General features: G+C 45.1%; 1 protein-coding gene across 4 annotated transcripts in view; it reads right to left on the reverse strand.

Annotated features, from left to right (window-relative positions):
• Nucleotides 1–10,686, reverse strand: part of TTC12 (tetratricopeptide repeat domain 12) — a 68,180-nt gene extending 57,494 nt beyond the window's left edge. For 2 of the 4 annotated variants that reach the window (XM_058545202.1, XM_058545198.1), the window contains exons 1-2: nucleotides 10,625–10,686; nucleotides 6,426–6,585 (exon numbers count right to left, since the gene is read on the reverse strand). The gene's annotated coding sequence lies outside the window, so the exon portion shown is untranslated. Of the gene's footprint in view, nucleotides 1–6,425; nucleotides 6,586–6,624; nucleotides 6,779–10,624 lie in introns of those variants that run through there. The other 2 variants (XM_058545199.1, XM_058545200.1) reach the window with 2 other exon arrangements.
• Between the last annotated feature and the right edge of the window lie 683 nt (nucleotides 10,687–11,369).

Genomic DNA, 11,369 nt, shown 5'->3' on the forward strand with positions numbered 1-11,369 from the left:
ATAGCTATCACATGGTATTGGCTCCTTCCTGGAAGGCCTTCTATGTTAAATAATTTTAGGCAGTTTGGAGGAAGGTAAAATGTTCTTCCTGAGTCTTCTGAGCCTTTATTGTCTTCAGCTCGAAATAATCCGCATACCAGAGCGGTGCATCTTGGGGCGGCCTGCCCTGAACCCCATCAGTGTCCGGAGAGGGCAAGAGTCTTCCTTGGGATCTCTATGCATAATTAATGACACCACAGTTATTAACAACAGCAACAATCACAACAGGTAAGATAGTACTAACACTCGCTGAGCTGCTGTGTGCCAGGCATTGCGCTCCATCCTTTACATGCATTGTCTAACTTAAATCTCTCAAGGCCCTACACGGCCTTATTCCCGTTTCACAGATCAGAAAATACAGTCAGGGTGGTTACTTGCTGGAGGCTGAGCCAAGATGTGAACCCTGGTCTGAGTGTCCCCCCAGGTCCTACCCCATCTCACCACACTGCCTTCCCTGCCCCAGAGAGCTCTGTGTTAAACTCCTGAGGTCAGTGACCATCCTGGGAGCCTCTGGCCCAAGCTCAGCCTTGTGGGTGTATGAACCTCCGTACACGGTGCTCTGCCTGCTTCACAGGCTGGTCCAACCCTACAAAGGTGATGGACGCATCTTTCCTACAGCCAGAGGACGAGGTGACTCCAACAACGTCCTCCTTTGGAGCCTCTCTGTGCATCACGGGACTTCTCAGCCTGAGAAGGAAAGGGAAGTTGGGCATTTGGTGCCAGGTGGAAACTGGGCCCACCCAGCTCTACCTAGTGTGGAGCAGCACTGCCACCGTGTGGGCAGACGGGCTGCGCCTGGACAACCGTGGAGGTGGAGAGGCAGAGACCACGTAAGCTGTCAGCCAGTGATCGGGCATTTAATGTTTGTTGAGCACCTACTGTGTGTCACGTACTTGGCTAGGCTCCTTCTGTTGCTGCTGCTGCTGAGATTCCGTCTCTGGTTAGTGAATTAAGTGATGTCAACGATTTAGGATCGAGTGAATGTTTAACATTTATCATTGCTTATTTGGGGCCCTTTCATCTAGGGATGATTCACACCACTCAGAACTTATAAAGATGCATCAGCTTTGTGCAATGGGATTTTCTTTGCCTCAAAGTTTTGGGGACAAGAAGACACACAGAGAAATATAGGACTCCAGAGTTACATACTGTCCAGATATGGGCTCCATCTCAATTGTTATGAGAGAGTGGGGATATGTATTTCTAGCAAACACTTTTGCTTCTTTTTGTATTAACAGTTTAATAGTATATTAAAAGCATATTGTAGAAAATTAGGAAATAGAGAAAAACAGAAAATCATTCATAATCTCTTTACCCGAACACCATCACTGTTAGCATTTTGAAGTATTTCTTTTCTCTTTTTTCTGCATTTTTTTGCAATGATGTAACCTCGCTTATATATTTTATGTTTTACTTTATTGGTATAGCAGGATAGCATAATGATAACAGCTGATACATTCTCAGCACCCCTGATGTCCCAGGACTATTATCAGGGGCTTTAAATGTCATCTCACGAAGCCATGTAACAATCTTAGGAGATGGTATTATTATCCTCCCTTTAATAGACAAGACAACTGAGGCTCAGAGGGGATCCTTACATCTCTTGCTCTCATAAGTCTGTGCCATGTTGTTGCCTTGTTCTAGTAACGATCATTTAGTATCTGCATTCATTTCATTTATCCATGGGTTGCACTTCACCTGACTACTTGCCATCATTTTAGATCTTTAGTTGCTGCTAATATTTTTTGCTGATGTAAATATTGCTATGTCAAGAATCTCTAAGTATAACTTTTCATATATCTAGGATTAATTTCTTAGAGTACCTTCTCAGAAGTGGGTTTCTCAATCAAGATTTTGAATTTTTATGGTTGTTAATATTTCTGAATTGCTTCTCAATGGGGTTGCACAAATTTGCACACATTAGCCCTGCAACCAGTAATATGAGAGTGCCAGTTTCACAGCATCCTCACCAGCACTAAGTGTTAATTTTTTCTCATCTAAAAGATGATAATTGGTATGATAAATAAATCTGTGATATGGTGAATAAATTTGGATTGTTTTGCATGTCTTTCATTATTAGTGAGGGTGAAATCCTTTCTACTTCTCACCACCTGCTCTGGTATTTTTCACTTCCTTTCGTGCAGTCCTAGAACACTTCTGCTGTCTTAGATCCTTCTAAATCAGGGTTTTGTGGGTTTTTTATTTTTTTGGTGAGGAAGATTAGCCCTGACCTAACATCTGTTGCCAATCTTCCCCTTTTTGCTTGAGGAAGAGTGTCCCTGAGCTAACATCTGTGCCAGTCTTCCTCTAGTTTGTATGTGGGACGACACCACAGCGTGGCTTGATGAGCAGTATGTAGGTCCGCGCCCAGGATCTCAACCCGTGAACCCCGGGCCGCTGAAGCAGAGTGCATAAAATTAACCAGTAGCCACCAGGCCAGCCCCTAAATCAGGGGTTCTTAACCTAAGGTCCAGGGACCCTCCCAGGGGTCCATGGAGAGAATTCAGGGGGCTTGTGAACACGTTTGGGAAAAAAATTCTATCTTTATTTTTACAAACCTGTCACTGAAGCAGCACTCTTTTCATTGTAACGTGGGCAGCAAACCACGGTGGTATTGACAGTAGCTGTGATATCATTTATGCTCAGCAACACTTTGAAATTACAGTCGTTATTAGACATGCTGCTAGAACTTGTGTTTTGATGTGTTAACAAACACATTTATTACCATATCACAAATTTGTTTATAAAATATTTTGACAATTGTTTTTCAATATAAATTGTTTTCCTTTGTAATCCCATGTATTTTTTAAATACATTAAATTTTAAAATGCTATTTTTTTTTTAAGATTTTATTTGTTTATTGTTTGCCCCCAAAGCCCCAGTAGATAGTTGTATGTCATAGCTGCACATCCTTCTAGTTGCTGTATGTGGGACTCGGCCTCAGCATGGCCGGAGAAGCGGTGCGTCAGTGCGCGCCCGGGATCCCAACCCTGGCCGCCAGCAGCGGAGTGCGCGCACTTAACTGCTAAGCCATGGGGCCGGCCCAAAAAAATGCTATTTTGATAAAAGATCCATAGGCTTCACCAGTGGGGTTATAGCAAAAATAAAGTTTAAAACTCCTGTCCTACAAATCTTCATTATAGAAGAATTTCAAATAATGAATGTAGAAACTACCACTGCAGGGGATAGAGGTCAATTGCTCTCCCTTTGAGTGTTCATTAGTGATTCCCTTCTAAAGAACAGCATATGGAAAGGGAAAATAGTAACTCCACAGTGGAGAACCCTGCAGATACCACCTCAACCAAGTGACCAAGGTCAAAATGACCTTGAGAAGTCATGTTGCTGTCATGCATCTCTGATATGATGAGATGAGAGGGTCACTTCATCTTTATGACATTCTTGTCCCAAAATCCATAACCCCAGTCTAATAAGAGGAAACATCAGGCAACCCAGATTCAGGGACACTCTCCAAAATACCCAACCTGTACTCTTCAAAAGTGTCAAGGTCATGAAAAACAAGGAAAGACTGAGAAACCATACAGACTGGAGGAGACTAAGGAGAAATAATGGCCAAATGCAACATGGTACCCTAGATTAGATCCTACACAGAAAAAGGACATTAATAGAAAAACTGGTGAAATCTAAATAAGGTCTATAATTTAGTCAGTAGTATTGTACCAATGGTAATTCTCTAGTTTTAATAAACTTACTCTGGTTATGTAAGATGCTAACATTAGAGGAAGCCAGATGAAGGGTATACAGGAATTCTCTGTACTATCTTTACAATTGTTCTGTGAATGGATTAGAAAAACCCTTCTGTCCCAAACCAGTCTCTCCACCCGATTTCTAGTTCATCCATCCATTCATTCATCCATTCAACAAACACATATTGAACAACTACTCTGTGGCATGGAGTTTGGGCAGAAGTGTGAAGATAATGATGAGACGACAGGAACTTACAGTCTTTCATGCAAACCTGCAAGACCTGCAGGCAGCTAGGATGCAATGGGATGAATGCTTCAGTGGAGATTTGTACAGTGTGCAACACAAGCTTAGGAGAGGAAAGAGAAGTAGGAATCTGCCAGGCGAACAAGGCACTGTAGGCGGAGTGGAGAGCAGGTATGAAGGACAGAGGTGTGAGGGCGTGGCGTCATGGAAACCATGAGTAGTTCATTCTGGTAGGAGGATGTAGTGCAAGGGGAGGTTGTACTCAGTGAACCAGGAGGGGGGCAGCTGCAAACATTCCAAGGATTTAGATTTTATCCTGTAGGTGAAGGGGAACAACCGGAGGGTCCTGAGCAAGTCAGTCACAGATTCTTACAACAGAAAGATAAGTTCCCACTGTGCACTAAGGAGTGGACCAAGGTGGGGGCTCTCTGGCTATGGGCTAAAGAATGACCTCAGGCTCTTCTGCTTTGAGTTCTTTCTCCTGTTATGCTCCTCTGGTCTGGGCCTTATTGCCTGCACACTCTCATTTTCCTTCTCTGTCTCTCTACCTCAGAGCATCTACACGGATTGAGCGCTTTCCTGTGGAGATGGCTCTGCAGACGTACACTCACGCCCTTTACTCAACTCTCGCCTCTTGACTTAGTCCTGTGGCCGGCACTCAGCCCCCAGGCCTTTGCCTGTGGGTAAGGAGGTACATACAATTGTAAAACCACATTTGGGAAGTGATGAGGGCCTACGTAGGTCAGTGGTTGTGTAGATAGGAGGAAATGGATACAAGAGATGTTTAGTTGGGCAAATCAATAGAAAACATTGACTTACTGGAAGTGGGAAGGGAGAGAGGGGAAGGATTTGGGGATGATGCCAGCTATCTAGCTTAGGAAGGGAGTGGATGGCCAGGTGCTTCTCTGCAACTGGGAACAGAGGAAGAGGAGGAGGAGAGATGAGGGAAGGGATGATGAGGAGCTTTGATGGGTTGAGTACGGGGTGCAGGGGAAACAGTTATCTATCCGCATGTGGGCTTTGGAAGAAAAGTTTGGGATGGAGATAAAGATGGGAGGTTGTCAGCGTATCTCTAGCGTCCTGTAGCAACAGGATACATGTAGGCATCCTGTACCTATATGCATGACTGTTTCTCTTAAGCCGGCTTTAATAGTGAGAAGTAAAGAGCACTGAACTTAGAGTCAGACGGATCAGGATTCAAGTTCCAGCCCTACCACTTACCATCCGTGTCAGGGCTCTCCAGAAAAACAGAACCAACAGGAGACACGTATAGATATAGATAGACATAATTATAGATAAAGAGATAAATGAGAGAGAGAGAGAGAGAGAGAGAGATTTGTTTTAAGGAACTGGCTTACACAATTGTGGGGGTTTGGCCACAAGGCAGGCCAGTAGGCTGGAAACTCAGAGGTTGATGCTGAAGTCTTGAGGCAAAATTTCTTTTCTTCAGGAAACCTCAGTTTTTGCTCTGAGGCCTTTCAACTGATTGGAGGAGGATGCTCTCCTTTACTTAAAGTCAACTGATTGTAGGTGTTAACCACATCCACAAAATACTTTCATAGCAACACCTACATTAGTGTTAGATTAAATACTGTACTATAGGGTACTACAGCCTAGCCAAGTTGACACATAAGACTAACCATCACACCATTTATGTGACCGTAGGCAAGTTACTCAAGTTCCCTGAGTCTCAGTTTTCCCATCTGTAAAATACGGTAAAAAAATTACTCCCCAAGGAATATGTGTTTGGGCTCTTTTAATGAAAGTATCAGAAATCCATTTTGAACTCACTTAGACTGAGAAAGAATTTACTGGCTCATTAATGAACATTCTAGAGCTACAGCTGGCATGGTTAGATTCTTGGTCTCATCGCCTAAGTGACATCATTAGGGCTCAGGTTATGTTCCCATTTTGGCCCAGCTTTTCTCTGCTGGCTTCCTTCTACAGTCATGTTCTTCCCATGTCCTACAAGTCCCAGATATCCAGCATCCTCTCAGCCTGGCAACCTCAATGGAAAAAGAGCCTTTCTTTCCTAAGAGTTCCAGAAAAAAAAAAAAAAAAAACAGAATTGTCTACCATTGGCTTAATTGGGTAATCTGTCCATATCTAAATAATCATAAGACCAGGAATGGAATATGCTGACTGGCCAGGCCTGGGTTTCACGGCCACCCCAGAGCCAGGGTCAGCCCTACCCAGCCCATAGGGACTGAAAGTGAGGAAGGGTGAATTCCCCCAAAGGAAAACCAGGGTGTTGTTACCATAAGAAAAGAAAACAGATGCTGAGCAGGAAGAAACAATTCCACTAGAGTTCATCGCTTGGCTGCCCAACCCTCTATATGCCTTTCTTCCCAAGTAATAATTTGAAAAATGCTCCCCCCTTATAGCACTGAAAACCCACTCACTGTCTGCCCAAAGGGAGACGGTCCAAAGCCACCTACTCTTGGATGTAAAAGCTCCAGGTCTGGGATCTCTGAGTGATGTGCGCTTCCCTGATCGGGTCCAGGTGTGGGTCCTCATGGTCCTGCAGCCTGTAGCCAAATGATACATGTAATCAGCCCCGGTTGCTCCGTGTGTAACAACGGTGGGAAGGTTGGACAACTGCAACTGAAAATTCTCATTGATAAAATGTGAACTCACTGTGATCACTGGTCCATGATATATCCCATCCCACAATTTGGGAATGTGAAGTCGTCCCTGCCTGGAGAACGGAGTGCGTCCCTCCACCAGCCAATCCAGCTGCCTGCAGTCACACTCTCTGTAAAGCTATCCCTCATCAAGTCGGCTCCTTGATCTCATCTGAGAAGGGCATCGGAGGGTGTTTCCTTCCCGGAGTCTGTGCACAACATTAACAGCTCATTTGCTATTGGTATGGTGGGGGTAGGGTGGGGATGGGATGGGGGGATCTAGAATTAGCCTAGGGTTTTAACAGTCACAAGCCTTTGTTTTTTCTATACTTGAAATTTCTCTAGCAAAACAACTCCCTTAAAACTTTAATAGGGCTTTTACTCTTTCCTTTCTCTTCCTGAATAACTCAGGACAATCCTGAAGCCATTAGAGATAGGCTGCCTACAACGGCCCAAAGCAGGGTCTCTGAGCCCAAGAAGGGTGGGGAAGGCATTCTCGGGAAGAGGTAGCCTGGAGTAGTGAATCAGCACCCTAGTGAGGAAGGTGTGGATGCAGGGGAGGGAGGGAGGAGGATAGCCTTTTTACCACACCAGGTCCGTTTTTGCCCGCCGCCCAGAAAGCCAATCACCAAGACGACGAGATTGCAGAGAGAGAGGGTTTAATCACAAGGTAACCAAGTGAGGAAAACGGGAGAACAAGTCTCAAATCTGCCTCCCCAAAAATAGGGACTCAGGGGTATTTATGGGGAAGGGGGCAAGGTGGTCTGAAATGATTGGAGGTGAGGAGAGATGAGGTAATTGATGATCTGCGCAAGCATAGTGAGCCTTCATGTCTCTTCATAGGATGCCTGTTCACAGAATGGCGGCATTAGCATGCCCTGAGGGTGGAGTTCCAACCTCTTGCCGTCAAAAGGGCCCAGTTGATGGGTTGCTGGTCTCAATCTGGCCTGAAGCGGACAAGGAAGGGGTTCACTTCCTGAATAAAATAGCTCAAACACCCATTCCCGTGGTAACCCAGGCTCCAGGGAGACGTCATCTATAGGCACCTAGTGGGAGTCAGATAGCATGTTGCCCAAACAGCACAGTTAACAATGAGTAAGTTTACATGCAGATTTAAGTCCTACCTTGCATTCTGATAAGTTTCTAGGTAAGGCATTCCCCCTTTCTTCCTGGTACGGGGAAGAAGATACCTTTACAGATGGAGATTTTCTTTACAATTGTAAATGTCTCTCATAAAGGGTAACCAGAACTAAGAATGGGCTTAGCATGGACCCACCCAGACACCAGAGGTGTCTATGGTGATGGCCTATTCTGGGGGCAGGCCTCCCATCCCAAACTCCTTTGGTTAGTTAGTGGGGGTGGGGGCCAAAATGTCATTCAGGCGGAGACATATTCTGAGCTGGCAAATTCCAATCCCCCATAGTTACTAGCTGCTTAATCATCAATGGCTATTTGCCGGTTTCAGCCTGGCCTGGGGAATCACAGCATGTGTCATGCAAAGAGCATCCATCCAAGGTGGTGGGGCGGCCCGGCACAGAGTGTTAGAGCAGAAGTAGGATGCAGAAGTAGGGTCCATGCAGCATGGGGGAGGTGGCTTGGCGTGGGGTGTCAGAGCCTGGGTGAGGTAAAAGGGCATTCTGGCAGAGGGATGGGCCAGTTCAGGGTATCAGAGCTTGTGCAGAGTGAAGAGGGTGTGGTGGGGAGTGATCTGGCATGGGGAGGAGGGTGTCCCCACAGAGGAGTGGCCTGGCCTGGCATGTGATGGTAAATTCCAAGCAGGATGAGGGTGTCCACATGGGGAGGTGGCCTGGAATGGGGAGTTAGCACTAGAGAAGGGAGAGGAAGGTACCCGTGTGTGTGTGTGTATGTGTGTGTGTGTGTGTGTGTATGCATGTGCATGCATGTGTCCACTGAGAAGGCCTGGGAGCAGCCGCACCTCCTGCCTGCAGATCTTAGAACCAGGGCTCCTTGGAGAAATGGCAGCTTACAATGCTGAGGTGAAGAAAGTACAAGATGAGCATGGAACAGCTTATTGAGCCAGAAAGCAATGAATTACTCAAAAAATGATGGGCGGCTGGGGCCAGCCCCATGGCATAGCGGTTAAGTTCCCTCGCCCCACTTCGGCGGCCCAAGGTTTGCAGGTTCAGATCCTGGGCGCGGACAGACGCACCGCTTGTCAAGCCATGCCGTGGCAGCATCTTATATAGAGGAAGATGGGCATGGATATTAGCTCAGGACCAGTCTTCCTCAGCAAAAAGAGGAGGATTGGCAATGGATGTTAGCTTAGGACTAATCTTCCTCGCAAAAAAAAAAAAAAACAGAAATGATGGAGTCATGTAAAAACATAGAAGCCAGCTTGAATGGGCTTCCACTGAATGGGCAGACAAGGGACAATTTGAACATCAAAATAGAGTAACAATCCACTTAAAAAAATAGAAAACCATTAGTCCACACAGATACAAATAAAGAATAAACCAATGGAAATTTGGATGAGGCACGAGATATTCACAAATTTTTAAAGTACCTCCCCGCATATCAAGCCCTCGATTAATTGTATTTACTACAGCGATGAACAATGCTTATTAACTACAAAGTGGGAAAAGAGGAATTTACAGTGGAGAAGCTTGGCAGACACTACCTTAATCAAACGATCAAAGTGCACATCATCAGATACAGAATGGAAATTCTGTGCACCTCGTAGGATGCAATGAGAAAACCCATTACCATCTCGTGATACCCCTATCAAAGAGGCAGTGCCTGAATTTAATTGTGAGAAAATTTCAGACAAACTCAAATCAAGAGACATTCTACAAAATAAATGGCCTCTACTCTTCAAAAATGTCAAGATCATGATAAACAATAAAGAACTGATCTTCCAGATTGAAGGAGACTGGAGTCATGAAACTAAATGAGACGTGTGTTCCTGGAGTTCATAGCGGACGCACAAAGGTTATTTTTCTATCGCTTTAAAGATCATTAGTGAAGCAGCTGGAGAAATGTGAATAAGGACTGCAGATTAAATAATAGTATTGTATCATCAACTTCTTTTTTTTTTTTTTTTTTTTTTGTGAGTAAGATCAGCCCTGAGCTAACATCCATGCCAATCCTCCTCTTTTTGCTGAGGAAGACCGGCACTGAGCTAACGTCTATTGCCAATCCTCCTCCTTTTTTTCCCCTTTTTCTCCCCAAAGCCCCAGTAGATAGTTGTATGTCATAGTTGCATATCCTTCTAGTTGCTGTATGTGGGATGCGGCCTCAGCATGGCCAGACAAGTAGTGCGTCGGTGCGCGCCCGGGATCCGAACCCGGGCAGCCAGTAGTGGAGCGCGCGCACTTAACCGCTAAACCACGGGGCAGGCCCAATCATCAACTTCTTGATTTTGATTTCGATTGTGGCTAGGTAGGGGAGGGAATGTCCTTGATTGTAGGAAATAGTAAAATATTGGGGCATCAGGTCAGAAACTGATCTTCAAATGCTTCACTAAAAAGAAAGTTCTCTGTACTTTACTTTCAACTTTTATGTAAGTTTATGCTTATGATTGGGAGGAGCTGTGGCCATTTTTTTCAATCTAATAAAATATTGTGGCTATTTTTTTTTTCAGTCTACCACAATGTCCAAAATAGAACTCTTGTTTCCAACCCTAAACACATCCTTTCCTGTCTCAGAAAATGGCCCCAAACATCCACCCTCTTGCGTAGGGCAAAATCCTCGGAGTCATCCTGATTTCCCTCTTTCTTTCAAACACGTCATCCAACCCACCAGCAAGTTCTACCAAGTCCACTTCCAACAGATCTTGAACCTGTTCACTTTCCATTGCCACTATCACCTCTTTAATAAAAGCCAGCACCTCCATGGTGCTGTGAAGGAGATGTTCATAGAGAGGTCCACGGGAGGCTGTCCCCTCTGTGTATTCTACAGCCAGGCGGCAGTGGGCCTGAGGCTGTAGCTGATCAGAAGGATGCCAATGGTCAGCTGGAATTGAGTGAAGGAGAGCAAAGACATGATGAACTCACCTAGCCCCTCTGCATTTGCCCATCGCTGCATGTGACCGCAAAGAATCCTTAAGAAAGTAAGGACTATCTGCATCACTTCCGCCTTCAAATCTCACACAAGGTCTTTTGGCCAACTCTAATTGGAACCGTACAAGGAAGAGGGTTCTGGGAAATGTAGTTCCCAGTGTAACCAAGTTGACAGAGCACATTTCCATCACGCTAGTCCCTGACCACCCAATCTAAAGAAGCCCCTAGTCATACTCTAGCATGTTATGGAGATGTTTTCATGTTTTAATTCTCTGCATGGCACTTACTGCCACTGCAATTGTCTAGTTTGTTTACTGTGGCATTCCCCACTAGAAAGTCAGCTCGGGAGAGCGTGGATCTTATCTGTCCTGGTTCCCACTTTATATCCAGCACCTAGAACAGGGAGCAGCACATGGTGTTGAATAAATATCCCCCACCACCTTGACTTTGATAATTCTCTATTTTTGGCTCTGTTACATACAACACCCTACTTCCACATGATGACTTCTTTTCTTAAATAAGAATTAATAGGACTCTTTTTGTTTGGAGTTAAAAAAAAAATTCCCACCCAAGTAGACTTAAGTAAAGGAGAGTATATTGGTTCATGGAATGGAAAAGTCCAGGACTGTTTCAGGCACGGCTGAATCCAGGGGGCTCCAATGCCACTGAGGTTTGTTCAGCTGCTTGTGCCATAGTTTCAATCTCAGGCGGTCTTTCCCCTCAGGGTGGCACCTGGAAG

This window comes from Diceros bicornis, chromosome 7 (assembly GCF_020826845.1).
Source record: "Diceros bicornis minor isolate mBicDic1 chromosome 7, mDicBic1.mat.cur, whole genome shotgun sequence".
Classification (NCBI taxonomy): Eukaryota; Metazoa; Chordata; class Mammalia; order Perissodactyla; family Rhinocerotidae; genus Diceros; species Diceros bicornis.